Genomic DNA, 6,000 nt, shown 5'->3' on the forward strand with positions numbered 1-6,000 from the left:
CTATCCAGCTTCTCGTCCACTGTAACCCCCAGGTCCTTTTCTGCACAACTGCTGCCCTAGCCACTCGGTCCCTAGTCTGTAGTGGTGCATGGGATTCTTCCGTCCTAAGTGCAGGACTCTGCACTTGTCCTTGTTGAACCTCATCAGATTTCTTTTGGCCCAATCCTCTAATTTGTCTAGGGCCCTCTGTATCCTATCCCTACCCTCCAGCGTATCTACCTCTCCTCCCAGTTTAGTGTCATCTGCAAACTTGCTGAGGATGCGATCCACGCCATCCTCCAGATCATTAATGAAGATATTGAACAAAACCAGCCCCAGGACTGACCCTTGGGGCACTCTGCTTGATACAGGCTGCCAACTAGACATGGAGCCATTGATCACTACCCATTGAGCCCGGTGATTTAGTCAGCTTTCTATCCACCTTATACTATAGTCCCTTCATCCAGTCCATACTACTTTAACTTGCTGACAAGGATACTGTGGGAGACCGTGTCAAAAGCTTTGCTAAAATCGAGGAATAACACGTCCACTCCAGGTGTGATTTGGCCTTCCTGATTTCACTCCTGCATGCCTGAGCAATGTTTTTATACTCCTCCCTGGTCATTTGTCGAATCTTCCACTTCTTGTAAGCTTGGTGAGACCCTGCTGTGTTAGAAACCGCCTAACACATCTCCATTCATGTCATCACTGCAGCCCTTCCCTTAGTGGTTGTTAGAGAGCTTATTCCTTCACTCTCCCACTTCCCTGGTCCTTCTCACGTGAACAGAGAGCAACAATACCCGAAGTCCAAAGGTGCAAACAATTCGATGTTTATTGGGGTGAACTTCCAGCAAGCATGATTCCAGTTTCCTTCCTTAGTATCCTCCTTCCCAGCTCTGACACCACAGAGCCTTACACCTGTGTCCCTGTTCCCATTCCTACCCTTAGCCAAACATGATTCCAACTTCCTTACCCCCATTCCCTGCTCCCATTTCCCACACCCACATGCCCATGCCCACCCCCACCCAGTCACTTCCTCATTGACTACAGATTATATAGTAAAACTTGAGTTCTGCTTAGCTATACCTTAACCAATCATTTTCCTGAAATTTAACTAACCAATCCTAACATATTGTAACATGATTATGTAACCAATTATATCCCACCACCTTAATTAGTTTACACCCAGCAAAATTAATTATACAGCAGACAGGAACAGTCACAGAACCAGATAGAGGTTATACAGGCAAACAATAGCAAAGTGGGAACTACAATGATAAGACAACATAGAAGTGAGGATTTCACATCCCATCTATTGATAAGTGAGTTCTTGCCAGACAGGATGCTATCAAACTAAGTTTCCTTTTACATTTTCTAGGCACTTCCCTTTCTCTGGAGGTGACAGGAATACAATCCTGTCCTGATAGTGCCTAACAGCCCAATAGCACCTTATTTCAATGTGACTAGTTAGTAATGTGAGGATGTGACTGTTCGCTTCCCAGCTTATGGCTGCCTCTGCTGCTTAGCCAAAGGCCTGAGCCTAAGCACAGGGCCACAAACTGTCACAGTAAGAGAAGGCCCTTACACTGGCAGACAGTGGTTTTGATTCTTTCTTTTATACCTCTGGAACTAGCCAAGTGATAAGAATACACCTACATTCTTAAAGTACAGGCCTTTGCAGACAGGCCTGAATATCTATATCCTAACAGTGGTCCGTAGTGTGTATCTGAAACCAGAGTTCATTCCTTCAGCCCTCCAGTGCACCTCTGTATTTCCCTGTAAAACCTTCATCTCTGTTCATCGCATTTTTACACCAGGGATGGATCCCTGTATTTGAGAAATCAGGGGGCTTCATAAGTGCTAGACGGCTGCTAAAGGATCTGACTTAGATCAGAGCTCTGTTGTGCTGAGTGCTGGACAGAACCATAAGGTGTGTCGACACTTCCCGCTGCACGTGTAATCCCCAGCTCCAGGAGACATACTCACAGCAGCTCCAACTGAGCTAGCACCTCCCAGATAGTGCAGCCAGAGCAACGGTAGGGACTAGCTGCCCCATGCACATGCCTTGGGTTTGATCATACCTGGGGGGCCAGTCACTAGCGCACTGGCTCGCTCACAGCTAGTTCGAGTGCATCTCCTCAAGCAGGGAATCTCAGCTCCAGCATGAAGCAGCTCAGAGGGTGAAGGGCCCTGTGCAGTCAGTAGAGACAAGCAAGACAATAGGGATGGGAAAGTGAAAAACAGCCAGGTAGGAATTGCCACACTAACTCAGATCTATGGTCTGTGCTTACTAGTCTGTAATTCCAAGATCACCCCTAGAACCTTTTTTAAACAGAAGGATAGCATTTGCTACCCTCCAATCCTCTGCTCCAGGAGCTGCTTTTAATGAGGGATCTTATGTTTTTGCTAGCAGCTCAGACTCTTCATAGTTGAGCTCTTTCAGAAGTCTTGGATGGTCCAGCAAACGTAGTGCTTTTTAATGTGTCAATCTGTTCCAGCCCTTCTTTTTCTGACCCCTCATTCTCTGAGTGTAACTCATATTTATTACCAGAAAAGAGTAAGTCCAGGTTAGGAATCTCCCCAGCTTTATCGGGGGGTGAAGACTGATGCAAACAAATCATAGCTTCTCAGCAGTGTTTTTGTCTTCCATTTGCTCCCTTTAAGCCCTGCTGATCAAACAGACCACTGATTCTTTTGCAGGTTTCCTCTCTCATATACTTACAGTATCTCCTGTTAGCTTCTTGCTCTTGGAATTCCATTTTAGCTCTCGACCTATGGAATCCTTTTGGTTGTGCTGCTCCCCACTTCTTCCATCGATCTGTCTTGGATAGCTCAAGCCAGGCATCATTCTTCCACTAATTTTTGTAATTCCACAATGTTTTTGTAATGCCTGTCATAGTAAGGCCCTTGGCCAGTGAGACATTTTAGCACATCAAGTTTTTGCTTTTAAGTGTCTCATTTTTATATAGACATTTACAGTATTTATTGTGGCCAGGAGCCTGTATGAGTGGAACTGTCTATTCAACTCCTTAATCTGACACCTGGCACACCAAAGAGGAGCTTCCTCTCTGTTCTTTTCCAGTCTCTGCTCTACATCAGTTGTGTTTTGCATCCTACCTTTTACTGGATACAGAGTTACTATTGTATTATCAACATCTTTAACAAGTGTCTGACTTGTGTGCTCCTCAGCACCTGTCGCACTTCCCCAGCTCCTCATTTAAACATTCACCCAAAATCTTACTAATGTGACGTGCCTCTAGTCTGTGTCTGGTTTTGATCAAGGTGCAGCCTTATATCCTATGTACAGGTTTCCCTTTCTCCAAACAGTGCCCCAGCACCTGATAAATGTAACTGACCCTTCAGAGATCAAGGCTCCTATTCAGGAAGCTCCCTATGCACATGCCAAGCTGCGAGCATGTGCATGATCACATTATCACCTCCGTGTAACATACCCTTCACTATCTCTCTGAGAGGGGGCCTAAGTGACTTGCTCAAGGTCATACAAGACAACTCTGGGCAGAAGTGGGAACTGAACCCTGCTCTTTTGAATCCTAGTCAAGGGCCTGAAGCCGAAGGCCCTCCTTTCTCTCCTCTAGTGATTCCCTCCCCAACCAGATTTCACACTGTGGGAATCGGGGTCTGAGGAGGAGTGGAGAGGGAGTTAACTCCTTTCCTTAGTAGCAGCTGGGAGAAAAGACATTCCAGTTCTTGCTCATACCGATTCCAATTAGGTGTGTAAAGAGAACAGGGGGACTTGGGGCACCTCAGAGACCAACCAATTTATCTCAGCATGAGCCACAGCTCACTGCATCGGATGTAGCTCACGAAAGCTCATGCTCAAATAAATGGGTTCGTCTCTAAGGTGCCCCAAGTCCTCCTGTTCTCTTTGCGAATACAGACTAACACGGCTGCTCCTCTGAGACCTGAATTAGGGGTGTGTGCGCTGCATGCCCAGTCGTCGGAAAATTTTCCCCTAGTCGCACCCGTCGGGTCGGCTGCGGAGCCCCCTGGAGTGGCGCCTTCATGTTGCTCAATGTGTGACCCTGCCAACCTGGCGCCACCTCAATTCCATCTTACCGCCGGCGATGGTCGTTGGACCTGTGGTGTCTTGCTCCCCAAGCTCTCCACGTTTCCCTGGCATTTCGACTGTAATTTGTAGTTTTTAGTTAGTTCTTAGTTACTAGAGTTAATAGTTAGTTAGCTGTTGGAATGGGGGGGTTACCCTCTGTCACGAGGTCCCCGGGCGATGCTCTGGAACTGCTCCCCATGAAGCCAGTCAGGACTCTGGGGAAATCTCCTTTCTGTGAGCAGCCTGTCTGCAGGACACACAGCTCACACGGCTTCCACCCTCCTGGGTCTGTCCTCGGAGCATTCAGCCTCCTCTGCCCCTCCGTGCGCTTCCCACAGCGAGTCCGCTCAGGCAGGGCTCCTGGGGAAGCCAGAGGGTCCTGCCCCCAACTCCGCAGTCAGACGTGACTCTCAGCCAGCCAGGGAAACAGAAGCTTTATTAGACGACAGGAACATGGTCTAACCAGAGCTTGTAGGTGCAGAGAACAGGACCCCTCAGCTGGGTCCATTTTGGGGGGGAGTGAGCCAGACAACCACGTCTGCACTTCACTTCATGTCCCCAGCCAGCCCCAAAACTGACTCACTCTCCAGCCCCCCTCCTCTGGGCTTTCCCCTTTCCTGGGCCAGGAGGTCACCTGATTCCTTTGTTCTTCAACCCTTTAGCTCTCACCTTGCAGGGGGGAAGGGCCCAGGCCATCAGTTGTCAGGAAACAGGGTGTCAGCCATTCTCTGTGTCCAGACCCCTGCCCACACCTGCCCTCTAGGGCTCTGCAATGATCATACACCCTTATCCCACCCCCTAGATTCCTAAGAACTGCCTAGGGGAAACTGAGGCACCCCCACACTATTCATAGATTCATAGATATTAAGGCCAGAAGGGACCATTATGATCATCTAGTCTGACCTCCTGCACAATGCAGGCCACAGAATTTCACCCACCACTCCTATTCAGAGGAAACCTTAAGAACAGTCCCGCTTCATCACACCCTCCACCCTGACTGCATTCTCCTTGGGGGGCTTACATGCCCAAGTCCCAGGGGTTCAAATCTGCAACAAGCCCATGCCAATGGGCAACCCCCCCGATGCTTGTTTAAAGTGTCTGGAGGAAGCACACCAAGCAGACAAGTGCAGGATTTGTAAAGGGGTTAACCCCAAAACAAAACAGGAGTGAGACTTTCACCTCAAGCACCTCCTTATGGAGGTGGCACTCAGACCACAACCTACATCGGCGCTGCAAGACCCGGCACCGAGCTCACGGGTGCGCGGCGGCCCGGCGGCCGTGGTAGAAGTGCCACCACTGAAAGACTCTCTGGGAGAGACCCACGGCACCACCGCTCCCCGGGACCAAAACCGGCAGGATCGACCCGGCACCGGTCCTAGTCCCCGGCGCAAAAGCAGTACCAGAAGCAGGGGAGGAGCGGATCTCCGGCTCAGAGACCCACCCCTTTGGAGCCAGTCAACGGGGTGCATCCTAGGGAACACCACCCAGTGCCGAAGTCTTCGGAGAGGGCACTGTCGGCTTCAGCCCCGCAAGGGGGACTGTCGAGTCCGGTGCCGTTGGACTTCCCAGGCCAGGTCATCGAGGAGATGGAATTGCCATCCACCCCGGATGCTTTTGAGACCGTGAGGGACCTCACTGCCATGACGGCGCCAAGGTCACCCCCCTTCGCGCCAAGCCCCCGGTACCATGACGCGCGGCACTGTCTCGAGGCCACTGGTGATTCTGTCCTGTGGCACCGCTCCAGGTCGCGCCAGTGCTCCCACTCGCGATGCAGGTCCTGCTTCTGGCACCAGTCAGCATCACGACGACGCTCAGCGGTCCAGCTCTGCTCGGCACTGCCCTGGCCATTGTGGTCTCGGTCCCTGTCTTCGGAGACTGGGTCTAGATTCTCGGAGCGGGGCTGGCACCAGTCGGGCCATAGAAGGCCTGAGGTGGGGGCAGGGCCTTGGCCT

This window comes from Caretta caretta, chromosome 15 (genome assembly GCF_965140235.1).
Source record: "Caretta caretta isolate rCarCar2 chromosome 15, rCarCar1.hap1, whole genome shotgun sequence".
NCBI lineage: Eukaryota > Metazoa > Chordata > Testudines > Cheloniidae > Caretta > Caretta caretta.